This window comes from Peromyscus leucopus, chromosome 10 (genome assembly GCF_004664715.2).
Source record: "Peromyscus leucopus breed LL Stock chromosome 10, UCI_PerLeu_2.1, whole genome shotgun sequence".
Classification (NCBI taxonomy): domain Eukaryota; kingdom Metazoa; phylum Chordata; class Mammalia; order Rodentia; family Cricetidae; genus Peromyscus; species Peromyscus leucopus.
This window is the reverse complement of record NC_051071.1, coordinates 6,074,207-6,101,918: the sequence shown is the minus strand read 5'-3', so window position 1 is coordinate 6,101,918 and position 27,712 is coordinate 6,074,207. Positions and strand designations below refer to the sequence as shown.

The 27,712-nt window shown below is 39.1% G+C and overlaps 1 protein-coding gene across 2 annotated transcripts in view; it reads left to right on the top strand.

The window, feature by feature from the left end:
• Efemp1 (EGF containing fibulin extracellular matrix protein 1) overlaps nt 1-27,712 on the top strand; it is a 64,381-nt gene that overhangs the window by 14,209 nt on the left and 22,460 nt on the right. The window lies entirely within an intron of this gene.

Below are 27,712 nucleotides of genomic sequence, written 5' to 3'. Positions count from 1 at the left end.
AGGAACAGACATATTTAATTAATAAAAAAGGAAAAGCTCTTTTTTTTACAAAGCCAGCAGCCACGTACGTAGGGTGCAGTTTCACAGCACTGCCACGCTGTTACATGCACTCTGTCTAACTGGAAAGTTGTATCTTTAAGTAGTCATTTAACTATTTTTCAGGTTACTAGATGAAATTTTACCTTATGTTTATTAAATTAATTAGAATACCAAAGATATATTTAGACTACCTTACAAAGTTATTTTTCACATATTAAAATACCATAATTCTCAGTTCTCTGGCGATTTTTTAATTACAAATTAAAATTATTAAGTACTTTGCTCATAGAAAACATAAATACATAGCTATCTATTATATACACACAAGAGTATTTAATCTAAACTGTTCTAAATAATTCAGCAATTTCTAAAATTTGGACTTGGGAGTCTGTACTATGAAAAGCAGGGTTAAAAGTTTTTAAATGACTTAAGGCTTAATCTGGATTTCTTCCCACCTCCCAATTTTGCAAAGTGCCAATAAATGTGGATTTACTTAATTGTTGATAAAAGGGGTTATTTCATATGATAACAATAGAATAATCTGTCTAGGGATCTGACTAATATAAGTCGAGTCACACTTGTGCCCGTTTATTATTGAGCTAATCAAATATGCAGCCCAGCTCCTTCTAATTGCCTGCAGATGTGTGACGTTTTCATTCCAGGCCAGCAGCACAAAATAACATTTTATAACCAGTGTGAAAGTGTGAGGGCCTCTGCTTACAGCAACAGTGTGCGCCAAGGACCTAGATCCCTGACGTCACAACGCCATTCCAGGAGCTCTCTCTTAATGAACTTCCCTGCTCCCTTTTAAATGATGTATAAGTGTGTCCAGTAAGCCCAACTCATTTACCATGGTTGGCTGGATTAGGATAAATGAAAGCTTACACATGAGTCATAGTTGTACAAAAATTATTTCTTCTTTCTACGTATATTTTTCAATGGGTATACATCATCACATAATCCAAAACTGAGAACTCTTTATGCAAGTGCTGTGGTGTCTATTGTGTTTCTGTCTTAAACCATGCTTTCAAATGCACCTTGCCAATCACACTTTTAATGGAACTGCCATTGAATATTTTAATAAAAATATAGCCAACTTTCTATGTCAACAGTTTAATGAAAACATGGAGGTCTTACTCCTTTCCACATGCTTTTCCAGAGTTTTCAGTCTTGTACAAAATCAAAAGGCTTGAAATATGATACAACATCCAAAGATCAAGTCATGGCATGTTGATTTTTTTAAGTAATTCTTGACAAAGGAGAGTTCCATAGGGGAACCAGACACACTGCGAGTTGTGTCTGGCATTATCTTTACAGATACACAATTACATGGTCACTTCAGTGTTACGTATCTACAGTCCATGCATATCATCTACCTCAGAGACAATAGAAATTTGTCTAGAAAAGCAAGTTGGATGAATAGGACATACATTAGAAACCATCAATTACTCACCTCTAGCTTCCTACGTTGTTGCTATGTAGTCCTCAGAGGAATGGAATTAGAAATCACTAGTTGAAGTCAAGAATGAATTTTTCTATCATATAGAATTTTCTGAGTACTAGCTTTGTAGGAGAAAAAATCATTTTGAAATTGGCAGTAAGAGAAAATATAAATTGCCCAACTTAAAGGAATTTGTTTGTTTCATTGAACTTACAAAAAATGCGGCATTTTACATGGCTTGTAATAAAATAAAAGATATTGACTTGGTCACCTTTCATAGTGAGGACTACCAATTAATGAAGGGAGCTAACTAGGCCGTCAGGAATGAACTCAAGATGGTCCAGTGAATAAAGGCACTTGTCACCAACTCTAACAGCCTGAGTTTGATACCTGGGTCCCTAACAGTGAAAGGAAAAAGCTTACTTCCAATAGTTGGCCTCAAACTTCAACATGCAGGCCATATCATGCACATGTAAGCCCGGGCACATGCACTCTTGCATACACACACACATGCAATCAATAAATCATTGTAATAAAAAAATTTTAAAGATACCCAGTGAAATGGATTATAGAGTCAAGTGCAGAAGGCAGAACCTGGTTGTATTATAGATAATATATACATAGATGATATAGATAGATAGATAAAGATAGATGCATAATATAAGGCACCAGAGAAAATGTGAAAACATACTTTAGGGTTACCAATTGTTTTTGTCTGAAAGTTATCACAATGTTAAAATGGAAGTTCTTGTTTCACTGGAATTACCGAATGCCAAAGTGGATAGGACAGGTAGCCATCCCAGCACGGCCCCAGATGTCATGCGTCTCTCAGCTTAGAGACAATCTAACATTAGAACAATTTGTTCAGGTAAAGGTAATGCTGGTGAGATGGGTGGGTGGTTGGCTGCTCAGTTATAATGCAATATGACAATAATCCTAAATATCAATCGATATACAAAATATCCTAAACAGAGGTAGAACATACATACAGTATGACAAATATAATTTTACATTTGTATCAATATACAAACACTTCAAATAAGAATAGAAATATATGTACATTACAACAAATATAGTTCTGAGAGCCTGGATAGCTCAGTCGGTACAACAAATATAGTTCTGTATTTGTATCAATATAGAAATTATCTTAAATAGGAATATAAAAATAGTTTACATTTGTATCAATATACAAGAATTCATAACAGTGCAATTTATCTAAGGCTGATATTTTACTAAATTAGTTTACTAGTATGTACAATAATCTACCTTAATATCCTACGCCTATCCATTCCCCTTTTTCTTTTTTTAAGAATACTGAGTTCAATATTTTCTTCCACCTCCAACCCTATAACCATTACCCATAACCCTGAGAAGCATGAAACCTTTGGAAAAAAGGGGCATCATTTTTTTTTAGAATTGTTTCTTGCTGTTCAGGGGGTGATGGTATCTCTGTGGGGTCCTGTAAGGAAGCTCAGATAGTTCTCAGTTAGACTAACTGTAGATTCTGCAGCCAGTCAAAGAATAATGGGTAAGGTTGTGTGAGATTCTGGCTAGATGTGTAGTATGATGGACCATCTTATTATGGAATTATCTTGGAGGGTTTTCAGCCTAAAGTTGATCATTGAATAATGTTTGTGAATACCATGGCATTATTCTGGACTGGGTAGAGTTGTTGTTGTGGGGCCCCATTTTCCTTCTGGAGATTTCAGAGATTGCTATTGGAAAAGACTTATTTTTTACTGTGGAAAAACTTGGATATTTTCAATATCAAGATAGAAAGTTTGGGATTTATACTGAATAAAGAAGGGATTCTTCAAAGGTGAGGAAAAGCATAGAAAGAAATAGAGTCTAGATGACAATGGTCCCTAAATTATTGGTTTTCTTCTGTCCCACACTGGGCAGCTCTTCTGATATGAGACAGAATCTCTTAACCTTTTTCTTTTAGCAATATGCTTGGGTTTAGAGAAGGAGAGAGCCACATTCCAACTCCAAAGCCAGCTTGATTTATAATTGAATAGGGACCACTATTCTAGAGTTAAAGAGATATTGATGTTAGGCAGTGATATATTACCCTGTAGAGTATATTGGTGCCAATAGGTTCTTTTCTTCTGTTGTATATGTTTGGGTATTTAAGGCCTTATGATTTTTGGAAGATGGGTGTTTCTTCAGTTGGTTGGTTGGTTTTTGTGAGAAGGTCATACTATTTTTCTTTTGTCAATTTTTAACTGTATTTTCAGTGATTTTATCCTATTTTTATTATCTGACACAGCAGCAACTAAAACACTGAAAACACCTGTGCTCTTACAAAGCCTAGAGGAGCCACGCACTCCAGCCGGTCATCTACTCAGGCTTGCAGACCAAACCTCCATCCTCTGGTGGACCCTGTGTTACGCTCTGCACGTTTACAACTAAAACACTATTTTGAAAAAGAAAGAAGTAACTATTCATGTACTTCTTTAAAAACCTTGAACTAACATGTTCAGCTTTTTAGATGCCAGGGAAATATTCCTTTTATTTCTTTTATTTTAAATGGATGTGATCTCATAACCAAAAGAATATTTATAAATTATAGTGTAATCAGGTGGCTCCACATACCTGGCATTGTTCTTAAGAAGCAGCTTTAAAATGTTCCCCTTTGTTGCTCTGACTAATGTCGTTAGGCTCTTTGGATGCTTGGGTAAGTTTTGTGAGAAAATGCCTAGCTTCTGTTGCATATAATTATACAGCCCAGTAAAGAACTTTGATACAAGGAAATAGATATTTTGAGAAAGGAAGACTATAATTGTGTAAATTACGATATTAAACTGAAAAATACTTCAAGCAGAAAGAAAAATGGTCATTTAAAACTGCTTATGGTTTTTCATTGTTAATTAGGTTTGAGTATCTGAAAAGTATCTAAAGTCAACTTAATAGATAGGACTGAAATGTATAGAGAAATGTTGACTAACTTTTAAATAAATTGCATTGCAATGGATGATTGATTTCCTCCTAAATATATAATACATTTTATCATTTACTTTTCAAATTACTGTACTCATTGAATTCCTAGTCAGTTTAAGGTCATTTTAATATGCATTTGTTAAGGATATATGTATGCATCTGATTCATATGGAGAAATGCCCTTAAAATTTCTTCATAATAGCCAGGTGGTGGTGGCACATGCCTTTAATCCCAGAATTCAGGAGGCAGAGGCAGGTGGATCTCTGTGAGTTGAAGGCCAGCCTGATCTACAGAGTGAGTTCCAGGACAGCCAGGGCTACACAAAGAAACCCTGTGTCAAAATAACAAAAATAACAAAAAAAGTTCTTCACAATCATAACAACTGGTGTAAAAGGATAGAAGAGATCAATATGATGGTTCTCCTTCCTGAGAAAACTGTGCTGTAGGGATCTTGACTCCAGTGCTTTCAAAGAATGATCCCTCCCTAAACCAGAAGCTCCAAACACATTTGGTCACTTACTAGAAATGTGGATTTCTGGGTCCCATACCTACAGAATCAAAAAACTCTAGAAGTAGACCACAGACTAATCCTGTTTCTGATACCTGCTCAATCTGAGAATGAATGTTCCAGCTCAACCTAAGCTTTTAGGAAGCTGTGTGAGCCATATAAGTCAGAAGGCAGTATCAGAATACCCATGGAATATGAATAGCAAAGAGAAAGTATAAAAACATACATGCTGCTGTTGGGTAGGATGATACTGTATCTTCCTTCTCTTCCTACTGCAGTCATTGGCACATGGTCACAGGGCCATAAGCCACTGCTGGAACTGTGTTTCCAACCCAAGGACATGATAATGCACAATCTCCAGGAAAGGGAGTAAACAGGGGAGCCCCACAGCTCTCTGTAAAACCTGAGAAGGTGAATTCTCCACATTGCCAGAGTGAAACTGTAGCTGTGTTCTGACTGTGATGAGTGGCCCTCAGTGACACCTGTGTCTTTTTTATGGAGCCCCCAGAAGCTCATGACACAGACTTGTGGTGTGAAGCAGTGTGATTTGGAGGTTCAGTGCACACTGAGCCACAGAAGAGATGGAAGTTGTCTCTGGCTTTGGCCCCAAAGCAATAGGGAATCTTCTCAGTATCGGCAGTGCAGATGGCCATCCCACTCTGTTTGTACTCTGTGAGCCATCAGGCATCTGAAAAGTATGTTGTGTCTTCTTTTCAATATAAACTTGATCAAAGATGTGCTTCCCATCACAGGAGGGGATTTTTTGTAAGAACTAGTTAACACTTCATCTGTGGGATGAATTTCCTTCTCTCCACATAAGAGCAAAGCAGCAGCAGATTAGAGTACAATTGCAAGCCTGGGTAACTTCAAGAATATGCAAAGGAGTTGGCTCATTTTTTCTTTGTCCAGCAGAAAACCCCAAGCTATATTCTCTGAAACCAATAAGTCTCCTTTTGGAAGGATTGTCTTCGCACTTGTTGAGTTGCTGGCATGATTTTGTTCTTTGAAACCAAAGAGTAAACAAAATTTGTACCAAATGTGTTTGATTTTGCACGAATGTACAAATAAGTTAATCATGCCACATCTGAAATCCATTAGCACATTGCCTTTTCTAGGAGGTAACTGCAAATTGTACACTCAAAACCAAAACTGATCAAGAAAACTGCATGCAAACACTGGCAGAAAAAAACACTGTCATTACAAGAAGTTAAAACAATTGCAGGTTTGTAGTTCATCCCTAATTGATATGTAAACATTCAGTGAAAGCAAAGTGAAGAAGTACCAAGATTTTGCAGCCGCGTGGAATTCTTATTCAATCTGAATGGAGATTAAAAGGACAAAAGTCAGGGGTCAGTGTTGCATAATTGGGTGCTAAGTAAAAAGAGAGAGAGAGGAGAGACCACTTAAATTCTAAATTTTACCTACTCTTCAAAAAGTTGTGCATTATTTTCTGACAAGTCTTTATGTAGTGACTTCAAGTCTGTATCAGATATACCCTTCCTCGGAAATCCGGTGCCAATGAAAACTTGGGTTGGTGGAATTTTAATATTCATGATATTTGAAATAAAATAATCATAAGGCTGGAATTTTTATTCAATATTTTTATTGCATTTACTTAAGAAATATGTGGGTGTCAGTGTAACATGGCACATGTGTGGGGGTCAGGGACAGCTTTCAGGAGTCGGTTCTTTCTCCCACATGTGGGGGTTGAACTCAGGTTGTCAGGCTTGGAGGCAAGTGCCTTTATTCACTAAATCATCTCTCTACACTTTAATTTTTTAATTTAAAAAATGTATAGGGCTAAAAAGGAAGCCCAGGGCCTTGTGTATGCTAAACAAGTGTGCTATAGCTGGCATCTAGACCCAGCTGTGCTTCCATAAATTTATTCTATTCATTTATTTTTATGTGTATGAATGTGTTGCCTGCATGTATGTCTGTGCACCACATGCATGCTGGTTGGTGCCTTTGGAGGCCAGAAGAGGGCCTTGGATTCTCTGGAACTGGAGTTAAAGATGGTTGTGAGCCACCATGTGTGCTGGGAACTGAACCCAGGTCCTCTGGAAGAGCAGCAAGTGCTCTTAACTGCTGAGCCATTTCCCCAACCCCGGTGTTTGTGTATTTTAATTGGCAAGTAGTAAATCTATATGTTTTGAGGGCACAGTGTAATTTTTAATAGTGTGTCCATTAAGCTAAATAATGCATCCATTCATACACATTTTATGGTATGAATAGTTAAAATCAACTTCTTATACATTTTGAAATATACAATAAATTATTAACCCTACTTTCAGCTTGTGGAACAGATCTCAAAAACTCCTTCTGCCAGACCAACTAAACTGTACCTTTTTACTAGCATTTCCTCACCACACCCCTTCCATAACCCAGCCTCTCATAATCACACTCTTTCTTTCCTAAGTTTGGGATTTTTACGTTCCACGTATGTGAGATTTTGTAGTCTTTCTATAAGGCTCACAGATATTCACATGAATTCTCTGATATCCTAAACTCTTAGTGAAGGATGGTGAAGCAAGAGAAAGGAGGAAGGATGGCAGATGGCAGCAGCTGGCCTCTGCGGGAGATACCTCTGGACCTGCCTAGGGACCAGAGCTTGTCTTCTACTTTTAGAACCCAGAAAAGTCACTAAGCCAAGTGATGAGTAAAGGAAGATCACTTCTGATCTCAAGATGGAGTAGGAAAGATTTAATTGCTAGGAGGCAAGAAAGAGTACCAGGGTCTCAGGACTTCCAGAAGAGCTGAGACCTCCTTATACTTACACAGTTGGCAAAGCAAAGTGAAGGAAGGAGTAACTGCAGGCCGCTGTGTGTCACTAGCGGCACGTGTGCCCAGCTTACAGAAGAACCAGGCAGAAGCTGCACCTACCTGTGTGCTTGCTATGGTTCAGTCTAAAAGGCTCAGAGGTGAAGTAGCTTCCACTCTCTGCAGCTGTGTGTGCTGTCCTCTAGTCCTGCTCTAACCTGGAGAGGAGCCATGAAACACAATCCAAAATGAGGAAGATCTCAGTAATCCTATCCAGTGTCCTCTCTGGATACCAAGTCCTTCACATCCTGGACTCAGGAAAAACTTCTATTGATGTGATTAGATATCACCATTTTTCATAATTTGAGACCTAAAGAGATACTGCTACATAAAATGTGTTTCAATCCTTTTTCATATTTATTCCTGAGAACTTTGTGATGATAGAATATTCCAGAAGAAATTGTTGAATGGTGGTTAAGAAACTGGCCTGTGTGAGATGGATGTCGCCTTTCTTGCTTGGAGCAAGTATATTCTAGCAATTTGTGCTTACATGCATGTGCACATACAGACACCTATTCCCGCACATGTCTGTATACATGCATGCACAGAACATTCATTCAGCATTATTTGCAGCAGGAAAGTACCCAGATTACACTGGTCAGAGATGAGACTTCAGACCTGCTCTCAAGATCCCATCAGAATAACCTGCACACTGCCTCTCACAAGAGAACAGGGCACCCTGGACAGCTACAGCACTTTGTTCAACAAAGATATTTCTTTGGCAGTTTACCTAGAAAGGGTCAACAACACAGAAACGAGCCGGGCAGTGGTGGCTCACACCTTTAATCCCAGCACTCGGGAGGCAGAGCCAGGCGGATCTCTGTGAGTTCGAGGCCAGCCTGGACTACCAAGTGAGTCCCAGGAAAGGTGCAAAGCTACACAGAGAAAGCCTGTCTCGAAGAAAAAAAAAAAAAAAAAAAAACAGAAATGAAGCTGATAGGCACCACCCTGGCTCGGTCATCACACATTCTGAAGCACCAGGATTGTTTCTTTGTTAGTCAGAGAGACTTTTAGTAAAGAGAAAAATGTTTGAGAAACCATGAAGTAGACTAGAAAACAATATCTTGACTGAGAGTAGTGTTAAATCTCCAAATCCTTACATTCCTTGGACTTTGGTAAATTACATAGTCAGGAGGAAGTTCAGGATGAAGCCCTGCTCAACAAACAAGGCAGAAAATTCCAGTCATTCACGATGAATTAAACTTCACAGTAAAAACTGTGGGCCCTTTTTGTTAAAATAGTTCATGACCTGTTGGATCACAATAGCCCTAATCCAGGGAAGAAGCTAGATTCAACCTTTGTTTTGAGCTTCAGTTGTATAATCCCCACCCCCACTTTCACCCCCTGCCCCCAGATTTGGTAATGTGGGAAAGGAGCTAATGATAAAAGGAAGCTAAATGAAAAATGAAAATTTAATTGTGGTACAATTTAAGATGCTAGTGATATTTAAAAAAAAAAGACAAGAAAGATTATTTGGTGAATAGCTCATTCAAAAAATGTTAAATAGAAAAGCTTTGTAAATTAGAACTCAACTCTAAATAAACTGAAAAACCTTCTTCTTGGTTTTTCAATTAAAACATGAAAATGAATTATGTAAGCATAGCAACATAGTCATTTATAATAATGCAGCCTATCACAAGTGGTTAACACCTCAAAAAGATTACCAGGATGTTACTCTATTAGAAAAACCTGTACTATTTGGTTGTTACTATAAGATCTAGCTACAAACAGTAGTAGAATTCTAATAGATGGCATTGAAGAATTATTGGAAAATCTGCTTGTATACAAAATCAGAGACAGGCAGACATACAAAAATGTGAATCTAGTACAAAATCACTTTAGTCAGGTATCATCCTTAGCAAACTATAGTTTCTTCTCTCAGATTCATAATGTCCAGGTACAGTTTATATAGAATAATGGAAAATAAGAAGATCTCAAGAACAAGGAGTATATGAATGATATTTGATTTTTTTTTTGCAAAGCTAAAACAAAAATCAGGTAACAGTTGTGAAAAATTGGTAATACTTACTACCAGTAATGGGTCTTCCTCTTAGTACAAATCTTGAGTTTGAGTTTCCTTTGTAATAAAATAAGGGAATCTAATTTTTAAAAATTATCTCAATAGATGACATATCACCATTGTGTCAAAGCTATTATTCAGCAGGAAGAAAATGCAACTGTCCCTTAGAAGCAATGGGTTTCTTCTCTGTGTGTTAGATTGAATCAGGGCTGTCCAGAACAGAGCTGACAGAGCACAGAGAGAAAAAGACACATCATGGGAATTGTCACGTGATTATGAAGGCCAAGACGGCCCACAGGATAAGGTCTACAAGCTAATGAGCCATAAATGTCAGTGGTGTGAACTGATTGAGTCTAAAGCCCTTGGAAGGAGCGATCCACTAGTATAGGTCACAGAGGTCAAAGGTCTGTGATCTAGGAGCTCTGATGCCTAAAGAAAGATAATGTTTCTGGCCGGGAAGCAGAGGGTGATTTTTCCCATCCTTTGCGCTTTTGCTTGGGCCTTCGGTGCACTATATTACATCCATCCACACTGGTGAGGGCCACCTGCCTAATTCAGTCTGCCAACTCAAAGACTCTCTCTTTTGGAAACACCCCCAAGAACACACCCCAGAAATATTTCACCAGTTATCTGGGCAACCCTTGGTTCAGCCAAACTGACATATAAAATTAACCATCACACCTCCTCCTCCTCACTATAACCATTACCCCTAGCAAAGTGCAGTTGTCTAGAATGTATGACTTGGGTAAAATAATTACTACATAGTATTTGAATAAGATGATAAAGCCAGTCATAAGATTTCTTGGGTTCCTCTGCTATGTGACTCAGATAACTAAGTAAATCAGTTGTGAAATTTTATTAAAAATACTTTAAAGTTTATATAGAAATATTTACATTCAAAATTCAGTTTAATGTACTTTAAAAATTCCTATTTGCTACACATTCAGGATCAAAGACTCTCAGACTTTAATGAATTTACAAACTCTGAATCTACATCCAGTCTGACATTATACATCTCTATAAAAATCTCCATCTGGATTATGAATGAAAAGCTTGTCTCCCAGAGCTGGCCATAGGCTTCCTGCTGTGAAGCTGATTTTTTTACTGCGTCTTCCAGGTCAGTCTTCTGAAGTCACCAGTCTACTGTGGGAATAATCAGATCTGCATGTGATACTTTTTCTCCTTGATGAGATGCTCTGTTTCTTCATTAGGAGTTAACTGTATCAACAACTAACTACACAGATATTTCCGTTGCTTACTAATAAAGAGACTTTTCCTCTCTGCAGAATGCTTGGATGCTTGCGTGCTCAGGGAGATTCCAGAAAGTAGCCTCTGGCAGCAAAGAATGCTAGAAACTCCACAAAACTAAGCAAGACACAAAGATTTCCATCCAGGTCCTCCCCTAACAGATTCGATGACATATTAATCCAGTTCATCTCTCTGAGCTTCAGTTTTCTGAGCTCCTAAACTGAATTTCCATATCCAGATAGACTGCAAACAGTACAGAGAGAAACAGGTTTCAGCTAAGTGGTACGGTGCCAACGTTCTGGCTCTTGACTGATAAGTACCTGACAGTTTAAATTGTTTCTGCTGGTGGGAGTTCTTCTTGCTTCAGATGGTATTTTCATCAGGAAAAAAAGGAAAACATGCCAGGGCAAATTAAAATATGCTCTGAGAAGAAAGCAAGAGCATCCTGTGATATAAAACTATCAATGACTCAGAAAGAGAAAACTAGACATTTCTAATGACCTGAAGGCTTATCGACAAAACAGTTTACTCCTAGTACTGATTGTCTACTGGATATCTGGTCTAAATCACTGAAGCATTAAAACTAGATCACTGCTCTCTGTACCCAGGCCCCAGTGTGGGTAATTACTGTGGTGGCTTGGAAATGAATTGTTTTAATTTTGGTGCACGGTAAATAACTTTGCATTTGTTAACAGAAACTTCTTTATAATGTAGAAGTACCAACATAAAGGATGACTAGCCTTCTGCTGTTTTCTTGATTCTGAGTTAAAATTTCTCACCTTCACTGAGGATAAGGAATGCCTTTCAATAAGGATGGGTCACTTAAAGTCTATGGATTTCTTATATTTTGGATTTTTTTTTCAGCTTTGCACTCACACCAGATTCACAACCCAGTTTATCTTGCTTAGCTTCATAAACCATAGGAAGGCTACATTTGAGTTATCCATTGCAATACATAAAATTACTCCCAAACTTAGAAGCTTTAATCAACAAACATGGATTATCATGTGACTTTTGGGGTCAGGGATACATGTGTGACATCACAGCTTCTCTAGTTGAGTCTTAACAGGCAGCAGCTATCTCTAGGCTAGCCTAGGAGGACCCACTTCCTCCTTCATTTGTTTGTGATTATTAGCAGGACTCAACTTCCTGCTTCCACCTCTCATGAGTTCTTCCATTACAGTTCCTTTCTACATAACATTTTTTCATGGAGCATCCAACAATGTGAAGCTTCTTTGGAGCAAAGGAGAATGACGATTAAGCTAAAGTCATGGTCCTTTGTAACCTAATCAAAGAAATGGCAGCCAATCTATTACTTCAAAATAAGTCAGGGGATCCTGCCACACTCAGGGAGAAGAATGCCAGGAAACTGGCATCACTGGGAGCCAGGTCAGAGGTGCCCACGACAATCTAATTAAAACTCCAGAACTGACACTGGCCAAATTTTATAGTTAAATCTAGAATTTTAAATGGTTTCATAAAATAATAATTGAAAGCAAAATGAATACCCCTTGTCAGGCAGTGTGAGATATGGGATGCCTCATTCAGACACCCATCCCAAGGGCAGTGCATAGGTGAGGTCCTGTCCAATAGAAAAGCCTGCTTGCTTCTGTCTGCTCCCTTTGCCTAACTAATTTTTTCCTCTTTACTGACTTGAACTTCTCAAATACTATCAACTCCTCCAAATCTTTCCTAAAAGATCCCATCTCCTTGGATTTTAAGACTTTCACTCCACTGTGCATATAAACAATATCCATGAAATAAAACTTAGTGGGAAAGTACAGCAGCAATCCTCTTTAGTTTTAGAGAGTAGTGTGTGGTTTGTGCCTGTTGTATAAAATAAATACAATATACACTGTTTTAACTCATGGCAACTTTGGGTCTAGACATTGCAATAGCTATGCGTTTCTTTGATAATTATTTTTCTCTCTCATTGAAACCTCTGTTCTGATTTGGTCAGTTTTCTTCTCACAGGTTATAGCCTGCACCAAGAATCATCATCTTTACGTTTAAATATATTCTTATATTTTCTTTTGTCGTAAAAGTTTGCTAAGAGACATGCCCTCAAACATAACCTAAGGTTGCAGTAGATACATAAGTTAAAAAAATCAGGAACAACAAAATTCTGCATGAACTTTCTTGGGGTCCTGAGGAGTAAGGATCTTGATAAGAGACAGGATGGTGGCTTATTTACCAAAAACAGATAAGGGGTAAAGCTGAGTCACATTCTAAGGAAGAGAGAAAAGATACATGACCAAGCCCAGAAAAGTCAACAAAGGTAGAATTCAAAAAAGATTTGCAAAATCAGCTGTGAAGAGAGGACCACTAGTCATACTGTTTCTCCCAGCAGAATAGTCGGGAGCCAGCCTGTGAATTATCTAGAGAAAAAGAAAAAAAAAGAAGAGTCTAATTCAGCTATATTAACAATAATAACAAAAATCCAAAGGAAATTGCCTTTCTCTTAAAGATGAAGATAGATCAAATGTTTTAAAATTCCTTTTTAAAGTATGTAATACAGTTCTGATAGAGCACAGTATGTTGCCTCTAAGCTTACTGTGGTAGATTGTTTTCCAGAGTTGTCTACATATCTCTGATGTCAATAATAAAAGCATCTACAGGCCTGCTGAATGGGTTGTTGGGGCCTCAAAGCCAGGTGCAGGCCGGCCTCTGGCCTCTGGTCTGCAGCATCCCAGAGAGGCTAAAGCAGCAAGAGCTGGCTCGGCTCTCAGCAGGGATCCAAGTTAGATCTGGTTCCCTTCACCACGAGGCTTAGAGGCGGTGGCGGTGGCGGGAGCATTATGCTCCTAAGCTTTCCTCATATTCTGCTATCTGTTTGCTAAGACATCCTCTTGACCTGAGCAGCCTCACTGAATTCTTCCTTCTTCATCACTAATTCTAAAATGACAGGTGAGGGATTGTCTTTTCTGCCACTTACCATGAAACCCAGCTCCAAACAGTGGTTGTAGGTTTCTGAGTTTAACCACACAGCTCACAACTGAGTGGATAATCAATCATCCTGTGACTAAACCCATCTGGAACAAATTTGAAGAAGTGGTCATGTAGGTTTCTTTGGGGGGAAAAAAGAAAGAAAACTAAACTGAAACCAGAGTTGATCTTTTCAAATTTTTAGAAGGAAAAAAACCTATAAAACCCAGCAATGGCTTTCCCTCCGGCGTTTGTGCACACACTGTCAGGTTTGTGTGGACTTGTACACTTTGCAGGGCGTTTAACGACTGAAAAAGCCTCTGTACACTGCAGGAGTTCACTCCCCAGAGAATGAGCTCTCAGTCTATGGTAAAAAGAAAAAGGAAAAAGAAAAGAAGGAGGGCATGGCGCCTTCACCTCCTACGGCTTCAGGCTGTGCTAATCTCCAGCATGCAGGCTTAACCGAGGAGTTATGGAGCCCAGAGAGCCTGTTCCAGGCCCTTCGTGGCTAGATCACTTCTTTTCCCTTTGCATTGTAGACATTAAAGGACAATTTTAATTTCAAGGACCTTAATTTTTAAAATACTTTTATTAGTTTTTGAGAATTTTGTACAATATGTTTTGATTATATTCAGCATCCCCACCTCTTCCCAGATCCAGTCCCCCTCCCCTACCCACCTAATTTTGTGTCTTTTTTAAAAAACCCATTGAGACAATTCATGCTGCCCATTGTGTGTGGCTTTGCACTGGAGTATGGCTGATTTACCAGGGGCTATCTTCTCAGAGAAACCTGACCCCCGCTCCGGCAGCTAACAATTGCCAATAGCTCCTTTGCTGTGTCTGAGACAGTACCCTCCTCCCCTTCCATTTGGTCTGGCTTGAGCTTGCACAGGTCTTGTGCATGCTGTCACGCTGATATGAGGTCATATATGCAGCTGCCCTGCTGTGTCCAGAGTCACTCACTCTGTGACTCTACTGTTTCCACCCCATCTTCTGCAGTGACCCCAGAGCCTTAAAAGGAGGGGGCACCATATATCTGTTCTGTTTAGGGACAAACATTCTGCAGTCTCTTGTTTAGTTGAGTCTCCTTGTTAGTCACCATCCTCTACAAATAGAAGCTTCTCTAGTGAGGGTTGAGAGATGCATCAACCTATGGGTATAACAACAAATCATCAGGAATTGCTTTAATGCTACAGAACCTTGGTCTTTAAAAACTCTTTCTCTGCTACAATACAAACTGGGAGCGAAATTTTAAAATACATTTTTGATGTGTACTGCTAAGTCAATACTGTTCATGCATTCATTTATTCAATGTCTAATCCTGCACGGATAGACTCATACACCAAGGCACTCAGTTAGCATCTGTTGAAACACTACCAAGTACGTAGGTACACTGCCTTCCTTGAAAAAAACTTTCCAATTTAACTAGAAAAATAAGAAATCATCAAATCATTTGTTTTATTCATTCATTCATTCATTTATTATTTTGTTTTGGTTTTTTGAGATAGGGTTTTTCTGTGTAACAGCTCTGGCTATCCTGAAACTCACTCTGTAGACCAAGCTGGCCTCAAACACAGAGATCTGCCTGCCTCTACCTCCTGGCTGCTGGAATTAAAAGATTGTGCCAACACTGCCCTGCCAAATTTTTAAACATTAAATGTTCCAAATGATTTAGCTCAACATGTCAATAAACCTTGCTGAGAGTGTTGTTCGTTTTTGCTCTTTTGGGAGGCCCACCACCCAGCTCCCAAATAAATCACACAAGGAGGCTTATTATTAATTATAAAGACCCTTATCTGGGCTCGTTTCTTGCCAGCTTTTCTTAACTTAATTTAGCCCATCTACTTTTTGCCTCTGGGCTTTTCCCATTCTCTTACCTCTGTAAATCTTACTCTTACTCTTCAGCTTGCTGTGTAGCTGGGTGGCTGGCCCCTGGTGTCCTTCTCTAGCTACTTCTTCCTTTTTCCTCTCATATTTATCCTATATATTCTCTCTGCATGTCAGCCCTGCCTATCTTTTCTCTTGCCTTGCTATTGGCTACTCAGGTCTTTATCACATCAGGTATTTTAGACAGGCAAAGTAACACAGCTTCACAGCATTAAACAAATGCAACATAAACAAAAGTAACACATCTTAAAATAATATTCTACAACAGAGAGCACCATTTCCAGGTAGGCAATGGTAAATGGTGGCTGCAGAGCAGCCCTGAGTTCGTCAGAGGGGACAGGCTACGGCGATCAGGTGGCTGTTAGGACTTTTTGAACAATGCTTATCATGCAGGATGATCTGGAATAAACAAACGGGGTGAGGGGCTGATGAAGCCAGGCAGGCTTTGCTGGGAGCACACTCTAGAGGCCACACAGTGTGAATCCTGGTGCCACCGTTTACAGTAAGAGAAAAAGGCAACTTCTGTGAGCACAGCAGGAAGCAATACTAGAAAGGTCACCAGACGACATTTAGATAAGACCTTGATTCCTGGTTAAGCCATTTAGACTTGATATGGTCATAAGAAAACTTTTGATCAAGCAGTGACATAATGAAAATACCACCTCCAGATAACTATATAATAAAGAAGAAAAGTCTACATAAATGCTTAAATGTGTTAAATTGTCCCAATTTTCACTGTGGGATAGAGAATGTGTCAGTCTGATTGATAGGCAAGTGAGTGTCTCCAGAAAGAATTGTGTGGCATTTGAGCACTGTATATATGGTAACAGTGCTAGAAGGAGGTATAATATGAATGGACTATTTTCAGGATCATAGTAACTAGATTAAAATTGATCTCTATTTCTAATAAGTGCCATTTGCTATTTTGCATCTGAGTGCTTCTCCTAATTCAGTGATTCCAAACAAGTTAACTGCAAGGAGGGTCAACAGCAATATACTTATTAATAACAATATATTTATTCATAGCTATAAAGGTAAATATCAATTACACATCCATAAGATGGTAAGATTTCTATTTCCACGCTTCATGAAATTATCAATTAAGAGGTAACTAACCCTTAAATAATCGTTTGAGCAACCAGCCATTCTGCCTCATGCCCATATCACCATACAGGTGTTCATTCATTGTGAAGTCTAACTAGAGAACTATTCAGCAAGTCTCTACCTACAAACTGCCTAAGCATAGACTGTTCACAGTCATACTATTGTTTGAACACTAAGGCTGGCCTCTTCAAAATGCAATGAATCCAAGGCTAGCTCAAATGTGAGGTTTTTGTGAGTATATGAAATTATAAACAAAAGGCAATTATCTGCCCCATCACCCCCTACCCTACCACTCTTCAGATAAGAAGGGATGAAGAGCAATCAATCTCTTAAAGAAAAGAGGAATTCTGCTGGCGTCTACAGGAAGTACATCTTCCAGTTGTTGTCTTTATTAACAATAATAATTTTTAAATTGTACAGGAAAAAGAAGCATAGTTTAGGAGGAGGGGCAGGGCTGGTCTGATGAGCTGATAAAACATAAATTTGAGTGAGTTCATAAGAATATAGGGTTTGTGGAACAGGCCAAAGAAACTCTAGCTGAATTTAGATCTTATTTCACTAAGTTGCTCTCCGAAGACTCATACACAACCAGTTTACAAAGCCGACAGCGGTCTGTTGCTTGGTCTGTGTAAGTCATGGTCATGCTTGAGTTTTCCCTCTGTGGGATAGGAGTCTTCTGAGATGATGTGTTAATTATCTGGGTTGCTTTTATGTTTCATATTGGATTTGGGAATAAGATGAAGGAGATGGATTTAACCTTGCTTTGTCACAGTTGGTGAAATGTCACCAACCACAGATAAGGTATCTCACTGCTAGATCCTTAAACCTGTCTTCAAAATGCAAGGTTATTTGCCAAGCCTGAACTGAGCACGGACAAAGCACAGTAGGTACCAAGAGAACAAACGTAAGAGCTTACAGGGACTGCCCACGAAGCACTCACACATGAGAGCGGGCTAATTTAGTATGGCATTACAACTGTTAAGCCCCACTTTTAGGATTTCCTGAGGAAAGTGACACCAGATTTTGTTCTTATAAAGTTGTAGGGATCTGATTTCAGAGGCATGGGGGAATGAGAGAAGAGAAAAAAATTTTCAGGCCTAGTGAGAAATGTCTGCTGAGACTGTAAGTTGTTTGGTGTGATCTCAGTGTACAGGGTGTGAATCGACAGGAGTCAAAGCATGGAGAGCCCCACATGCCATGGTAACAGTTTGGGTTTTATCCTAAAGACAGGCAGACATGACGTGATGAGTGACCTTAGTATAAGTTGAGAGGTGCCGGTATCATCTTGGCTCATAGAAGGTTTAAATGTACAGTGTTAACTTTTAAATTAGCTTTGGAATTATAATTTATTAAAAAGATCACATAATTTATTCTAAATGCTTAGAAGTGATCTTATTTTCCATTTGTAGTCATACTATGTAGAGAATTAGGTACGAATTTCATTCCCAAAGCAGCACAAGTCTGTCTGTAAGTCTAACTTCTCTTTATGTGACGTAGCAGAGACTAGGGCTCAAGAACAGCTGTGGAGTTCAAGGCAGCATTATGGCCCCTTGGTAATGGGCAAGTCATTCCCACCACTGCTGGTGTTTCCCACTTGGACCCCAGCTGCTGTTCTTGAAGGAGTTTTTACTATTTGAAATCAGCTCTGTTTTAGAATATGTTCTAAAACTGAGTGAAACATTGGTTTGAAAACCAAACTGAAATTTGGAGTTTGCAGAGGCCAGGAAGAAAGTCCATATAAATGCATTACTTGGCACAATGTTCTCTAATTATGCAAAAAGAAATCATTTATCATAGAGACGTAAAATGGAAGCATTAAGTATCATTTACCATAAGTGCTTTGCTTCTTTGTACTATAAAATATTAGGATGTATACATCAAATCCAATGGAGAGCTCGATTGCTAATTACATAAGCCACTTACATGTGCCTTGCGTTATAAAGCTGCAGTTACCTAGTGGACATTGCCAGAGTTTATTGGTGAGAATAAAACTTGTATAGAGGCTTGGGCCAGATAAGGCACCATGAGCCAAGTGTCCCTTCATCCTTACTGTGGCTTTAATTAAAAATGATGTGGAGGACAACCAGCAAGTCTCACCAGATAGTTCATGATTGCTGCTTGTCTTTCTTAGCAAGAAAGTTTATGGCTACAGCTGTCCAAAGGCCAGCTGGACAATGGGACATATTGTTGGTGAAAGGAATCTGGGACAAGAATTATAAAGAAGGTTGACATGTGCTGACCCCGAAGGGGAATCTCTCCTGTGAGGTAGAGAACTGGAGGATGGCCCACCAGCAGAGGCAGGCAAGTGGCAAGAATGTGTTACATATGACTGTAGCATGGGTGGTATGGAGGGTTGTGTAAGATGCACTGGTGAACAGGAGCCCAAGAAAGGCCATTTTGTATATGGAACCATCCATAATGTCTCAGTGAAGGTTCAGAGCAATTGTGCAGAACTGTATAAACTTTATTATCATCCAAGTATATAGCCAGAGCCAGGTTTGGGGATCTATGAGGGCCTGGCAGCCCCAGCCTCACTGGCAGGGGACATGCCCTGGGTCAGAGTAAAAGTAACTACAAACAGCTATCCAAGAAGAGGTGTCCAATATCTGTGTCCCTCACTGAGGGAGCAGCAGGCAGGGCTTTCTAATTAGAGTGATGGTCTCAAAGATGATGCAAAATTTAATATTAAACATAAGAAATGCAGAGCCAATCCAAGATGACAGAGGAAGTCACTGTTGGTTCTCTTACCTGCATTTTAAACATGGGAACAAGAGACTATATACATGAATGTATGATTCTCCTCACAATGTTTGGTGTCCAAAAGTAAATGAAAATTAACTTTCAAAACAAGTACTTCTTAATATGTCATGATCTTTGTCTGTTACCTGTAAACATCTCAAAACCTGAAAGCAGCTCTCAATGAAACATCCCTCTCTGCTGTGGCCAAAGGTTTGCTTCACTGACACACAGGTCCAAGTGCTATAGACCACAGCTGTGTTTTGATTTGAACCTCCTCATTGGAGAAATCAGATACCTTGCAAATCTAACCCATTCATTTCAGTTTAACTCTCAGCTATATCCTTAGGGAAAAAATGCAAGATCCTGGTCCTGTTTTCATGTGTAGATATTTTGGTGATATTGGGGTGTATTCTCCATTTCTTCTCTAGTTCTGAGTTAAAATTTCACCATTGACTTGACAGTCCCTATAAATCCCTTAACATAATTAAATAAAAGTTGCCACTAAAATGTCCATTTTCATATCTTTTTAATAGCTAGAACTTATGTAATAGTACCTTCTATTTATTTTTATATTTCAATACTAATTGGAGCTCTGGTTGGTACTGTCTGCTAAGTCTTCTTTATAAACACTAATACCTCCTTGTCATGAAGGGGCACTACATAAGTAGTGCTTTCCCATCACAAAACATTATAAAATATAAAAAATGCTAGATCTATTTTATTTTGCCAGACTCCTTTTTGTTTGAAAGTTCCAATTTCCTCAATGTAAAATAAATATAAGGAAGTTTGGCTTTACCTGTACTTGTATCCATTCATCTGGAATACATCAAAAGCAGGGGAGGTCACGCAGTGTTGATGATCCTCCTGATCAGGCTTCAGCTATGGTAGGTCATATTCAACCATGAATAAGCAAAAAAATGACAGGGTGTCTAATTATATGCAAATCAATAAGAAAATTATGTTGAAATCATAATGTTTGCAGTTTTCTTATTTCCTTTAATCTGTATCCAGCAGAAATATTAATTTGATCCACTGTCAGCTTTTAGCCTTTCCTACTGTGCAATTTACTGAGCACTCACTACAAACCAGTACTGTTTTTTACTGTATTATTTCAGTTAATCACCACAATGACATTATGCAATTGGTACTATCTCTACTTGATAGATATGGCAGTGAGACTTTCCTAGGATACAAAGTAAAACTGTAATTCTGTTTAGAGTTGAGGCCTGTAATTAGAAAACCGTGACCTTGTTCTGGGGTGAAAACACAGTGAAGAGAGTTTGTGCTGGAGGAGTGTGGGCATCTGGGTTTGGATCCTAAGCACTCAGACAAGAGCCAGGAGCAGCAGCATTGTATTCCAACACTTTGTAGAAGGGGAAGCAGATCCCCAGGGCTCTCTAGCTGAAAAGCGGAGCTCCAGGTTCAGTGAGAGACCATGTCTCAAAAAATAAGGTGGAGAGAAAGGAGATAGAACATTGACTTCTGGCACAGGCAAGCACACCTACATACACAGGTATACACACCTATATGAACATATACACATACATGCAACACACATATAGCACACATACACACTCACCCAAAGGAAAAGAATACCCATGATCTTACTCACTCTTCTTTCTCAATCATAGTTTAGAAAAGGAGCTCCATAGGAAGAAGTTATTCTGCAATTCTAAAACTTTTTAGACAGGGTTTTTGCGCCTTTGAACTTGGTTCATGGTACAATAAGTTATACAAAGCATTTTTGTTATATTTGTAATAAAGATACCATCTCAAATTCAGAGATGAAATTCAGGACTTAAATACTAGCAGGGAGAGAACAGCTTGATTCCTCAGTGACTGACAGTCACCAACAGGGACATCGATATACCTTTCTGGCAGCCTAATCATCATCTACATTACCCACATGTGTACCTGAAGCCAACAGCTTTCATTTAAAAGCTTCCATAAATAAAAATTACATTCCTAGGGAAAAATAATACTAAGGTAATTTTAAAATTAACAATATTAATTGCTCAAATGTTCTATTTTCTCCCATAGTTGTGGAATATGATAGACTCCGTACATGTGTCATACACAGCAACCATTAAAGTAATGTAAGAGAGCCAAAAACACACAGGCTTTTTCATCTGCATTTACTCATGCCAAGAAATTCCCGTGAAGACTGGATTATTCAGCATCTACCTTTACCACATCTACCACGTGCCTGGCACAGCTCTGTCTGTCTTTGTTTCTCTCCAACTGAGGAACATCATATAGTGCATGTCTCCCCATGAGATTTTCTCCAGTTTATATTGCTAAGCATTCATGAAACTACTCTGGCAAACAAGGAACTTCTCTCAGGTACACAGCAGTGCCTTTAAACATCAGGGACTCCCAACTCCTTTCCTCTTAGCCAGAAAGATGAGTCCATTTGCAGACTCCCCTTTGATCCAATCCAGTAAATGGAGGGAGAAGTTTGATGAAAAATTAAAAAGGGGAGAAGAAGAAACAGAGACCTGAGACCCTGACCTCAAGTAAACAAGGACAAGTTTTTCATGGAAATGAGATTTGAGCAGGGAAATGACACTTTTGAAAGCAGCACCCAAGAACTCATCAAAGAAACCATTATTTCAGAATTGAAAGAGTTCTCAGAGAATAATAATACTGGAAAAGTTACCATTCCCACCAAGGAAATATAAGATACAAGGCCCAAGGTTTATTTAAAAGTTCAAAGACCATTTATATGTTTATATGTTGTTTTGCGGAAATCTTCAGACTCAGAACTCCCACAGAGCCAGCAGCTTTATTGAACAGGATTTTCTTGTCTCACATCACCTTTACACTCCTCCACATCACCTTTACACTCTTCCAACTGATAGTTATGAGTTGCTCAAACTTTCACAACATTCACAGCCTTTTGACACAAAGATGGGAGGGATCCCACACTCTATGTCAACACAGTTTATTGGAAATTTAAGAATGGTAATGGTTGAATGGTTCTTTGTGAAATATAAATTGATAGTTGATAGTCATTCAGATTTCATATTTTGATCACTGAGTAATCTCATGCCTTGGCATGATAAAAAGCAAAGGGGCTTTATAGTATTGGGAAGAGAGCAAAAAGTCAAAGACACGTGAACTGCTTTTCTGCTCAAAGAGAAGGTGGAAATAAACAGGCCCTTGAGATAAGAAAGTTCCTCGGTGTAGTTTATCATCAAGTTTGTCAGATGTTACAGGATAAATACAAAAGTTAACTTTCTAACTACACAAAGACACACATGTGTGTGCACATGATGTGCCAAATGAGAGAATATGCTTAATCAGGTTGAATTCTTATACATTACTATTAGGATAAATGTAGTGTTTTTTCTTTCTTTTTTTTTTTCTTCTCTCTCTCTCTCTCTCTCTCTCTCTCTCTCTGTGTGTGTGTGTGTGTGTGTGTGTGTGTGTGTGTGTGTGTTAACTTAGAGGAAAAGTTGATTTACAGTACAAAGATATTTACCCACAAGATTAAAAAGTCATTTCCACTGCCACATTTACATGTAGCACCTTACTGTCCTTGTCAAACACAGACAAGGAGGCAGATTCCTGCCACCTGCCTGAGATCCATGGTGTACTGCGTACATGTTCCCAGAGATGAAAAATCCATTGCTTCTGCACACATTAAGGCATCTAATAACTGTAACATCTTTTCTTGAATGTTAAACTCTAGCTTCTTTGGATTCCTTCTCATTCCTTCTAGTTCTGCCTTTTGGAAACGGTATGGCTAAGATCTTTTCCTCTTGTCTCTAACAGCTTCTCAGGATGCTAAGGTCCCCTCTGAGCCCACTGTGGCTCCTCTGGGTTGAGCACAGGGAAAAAATTCAAGACCAATGGGAGAAAGTATGGAGTAGGCCATTTGTTCCCACAACTTTGGATGCCATTCAGCTTGCAGTATTTTTCCTTTTCTCTTTTACTACCTTCTCTAGGCCATGGGATGCTTAGAAATGTCTGCCTTCTTTTCCCAAACCAGAGCTTTCTTTTCTAGTTTTATTGCTGTTGTCATTGTCCTTTTGTTTCTGTTTCTGCTTCATCTCTATTGTAGTTGGGGAACATAAAGAATAGTTAATGCTCAGCCACTGAGCTACACTCACTGGGAAACATAATCTCTGTATTGCAATTCTTTGAAATTTATTTAGACTTGTCCTATGGCCAGCACATGGCTATTTTCTTTTAATGTTCTCTCAGTACATAAAAAAAAAAAATTGTATTCTATACAATGGTGTGCATTTTTCAACGTTTTTAGTCATGTTATTTTTATTTTGTCTTTATTTCTAAATAATGTTGATTCTTTCAGTTCCTGGGAGAAATGTGCTAAAATCTTACCATAATTGTGCTTTGTTATTCTTACATTTATCATTTTTTCATTTGTGATTAAATGCTTTTAAATTTAGAGTTTCTATATCCCCTAAAACTTTTGCTGTTAGTACTATTTCTGATTTATTCATTAATGATTTTTCCCTTAAAGTCAATTTTATCCAATATTAAAATTGCAGTGCTAAAGTTTTTCTGGTTAATATTTGTATAGTATTTTTTTTCATCTCTTTTTCTTTGGCATCCATACATTTAGAGTTAAATTATGTTATTTTAAACAGTACTCTTATGTTCTTTAATTACCTGATTATTTAAAATTATTGGTATTATCATTACTGAATGTGTATGAGGTGAGAAATATGATGTGAACATTGTGAAATCAGTTCTCCCCTTGCACCTTGACATGGATTCCAGAAATGGAGCTCCTTCCATCCACTTTCATAGGAAGCATTTTTTTTTATTGCTGAACAATCCACCTGCTCAATTTCTGTTTTTGTAGAGACAGCATATAGTCCACTCTATTAACGATCCTTAATATGTGTAAACCCAGAACAGCTATTCTGCCACCTGCCTTCACAGTTCCTGCACATTTCAACTTCCTCTTCTTCTCCTCCTCCTCCTTCTTCTGCTCCTACTGCTGCTTCTGCTTCTGCGTCTCCTCCTCCTTCCTTTCCTCTGCCTTCTCTTTAAATTGACAAAGTATGTTCTATGACTCTCTTTTCTCCTCAGTCAGATTTCTAGTTCCATGTTATTACTATTCCTTTATGTTTCCCCTGGGAATTGCTCAAACATGCATCCTGGCTTATCAAAATCCAATATAAAGTAGAAGTTTTAACCTTTACTGAGGCTCTGAAAATACAGTGAAAATATTTAAGCTCCACTTATCCTTTTGTGAATCCACATACATTTTCAAATATTTTAAATACATGTGGTGTGTATGTGTTTGTATGCATTTATGTTCATATGTGTTTGTGTTCATATGTATGAATTTTCATATCTGAAAATGCAGGAGCCCCTGCCACCAAGTGTGGAAAATTTTAGCTGTCAGTCCTTACATTCCAGTTTGTTTTGAGAGTTTCTTATTGCTTACCTTGTGAATGTCAGACAGATGTGCACTCTCCTATGGTCACCCTGAGGGGACAGATGTGCACTCTCCTATGGTCACCCTGAGGGGACAGATGTGCACACTCACATGGTCACCCTGAGGGGACAGATGTGCACTCTCCTATGGTCACCCTGAGGGGACAGATGTGCACACTCACATGGTCACCCTGAGGGGACAGATGTGCACTCTCCTATGGTCACCCTGAGGGACAGATGTGCACTCTCCTATGTCACCCTGAGGGACAGATGTGCACACTCACATGGTCACCCTGAGGGGACAGATGTGCACTCTCCTATGGTCACCCTGAGGGGACAGATGTGCACTCTCACCATGGTCACACTCAGAGGACAGATGTGCACACTCACCATGGTCACCCTGACACTCTGAGGGGACAGATGTGCACTCTCACCATGGTCACACTCAGAGGACAGATGTGCACTCTCCTATGGTCACCCTGAGGGGACAGATGTGCACACTCACCATGGTCACACTCAGAGGACAGATGTGCACTCTCACCATGGTCACACTCAGAGGACAGATGTGCACTCACCATGGTCACACTCAGAGGACAGATGTGCACTCTCACCATGGTCACACTCAGAGGACAGATGTGCACTCTCACCATGGTCACACTCAGAGGACAGATGTGCACTCTCACCATGGTCACACTCAGAGGACAGATGTGCACACTCACCATGGTCACCCTGACACTCTGAGGGGACAGATGTGCACTCTCACCATGGTCACCCTGAGGGGACAGATGTGCACATTCACCATGGTCACACTCAGAGGACAGATGTGTACTCTCACCATGGTCACACTCAGAGGACAGATGTGCATTCTCACCATGGTCACCCTGAGGGGACAGATGTGCACACTCACCATGGTCACCCTGAGGGGACAGATGTGCACATTCACCATGGTCACACTCAGAGGACAGATGTGTACTCTCACCATGGTCACACTCAGAGGACAGATGTGCACACTCACCATGGTCACCCTGAGGGGACAGATGTGCACACTCACCATGGTCACACTCAGAGGACAGATGTGCACACTCACCATGGTCACCCTGAGGGGACAGATGTGCACATTCACCATGGTCACCCTGAGGGGACAGATGTGCACTGCTACATCTCACTTTTATATGGGTTTAGGGGATCCTCTGGTTCACACTTTTTCCTGGCAAGAGCTTTCTCCCCTGAGCATCTCCCCAGAATTCTCCACATATCTATTTTAACATTTTATAAATCATGTGCATTCCTGTATATTTTAATTTTAAGTATCTTATGCCTCTGAAAACTAATTATTGTGTTTTCTATTGTCATTATTCACTTCAGTTTACCCACATATCCATCTTCTACTCCTCTTTATTCTGAAGAATTCAGAATCTATAACAGAAACACAAAGAAGTTATTGCAACGTTTTTTAGTCTAGCATCACTAACCTTCATCTTACCTCTTTGTTATATTGGGAAGTCAGAAAAATATATAAGAAACATTGTGTGTAAATACCATATGATTTAATGAAGTGGGAAGGAAAGCATAATCAGTAAGGTATCGTGCTCCAAAAGCAAGAGTCACAAAGACATACTTTGTTGGAGAAATAATGCCAAGTTATACCCACCATTTAATAAAAATCTGCTTAATGTCAAATGAACAACAAGAATACAATCGGTTGCGTATAATTAGGAGGTCCCCAAGCTGTGCTTGTTATAATTGGCATTGCCATAGCCAGGGGCTTGTGTGATGATTTGCCTAAAGGAAAAAGCCAGGAATGTGTTTGCTTTGAGATGGGAAGACTGAGTAATCCAGCTGTAAGGCCTCCAGGCAGGAGACCAAAACTCAAGTCACATTACTCGTGGAGGACTCAGTAGGCTCAGGAAGTAGAGTTGATCTCCATTCAGCTTATCAGTCACCAGAATTTGATTTGGGGTCCAAGAAACAGCCAGTGCCAAGATACCAGCAAAACACAACTGGATACAAATACATCCCTTCGTCAGTAGGATCATAATTATTCCCAAGACTATCCATTTTTAAATGGATATGAAAAAATAATAACCAACCTTATAGAATAAACTTGAGTTGTCACACAGAAGGGCTTTCATTCCTAGTACTCAGCCACCCAAGAGTAAAGACTGATATTTCAAAATACAGTCATACTCCCCAAGTTTGCAGTTGGGTCACTGGGCATAGTTTCTCCTATTCTAGGGCACCTTCCCCAAACATACTTGGTGAGTTATTATGTTTGAGAAAGAAAAGAAAGAGTTCATCTGGGTGTGATACATTCACGCAGATGCCTGGAAATACCCCAATACCAAAATATTCATCTGTAAAAAATGTCACTTTAATGCTCTGAGTGCAATCAGCTGCCCTTTGCCGGTGCATGAAGAGCACTAAAGAATGAGCTCTTGAGCCTTTGTTTTCTTGCTGTTCTGTTTCAGCCTGTGACTTATGGGCACGTCTGTTTTGTGAATAATACAGATAAGTCACAGGTTAAGCATTCATATGAACCAGGTGGTTTTCTTTCCACATTTATGAATGGTACACTGAATCTCATCTAATCAACTTGTATTTGAAATCTATTGTTCCATGGGAAACTAGG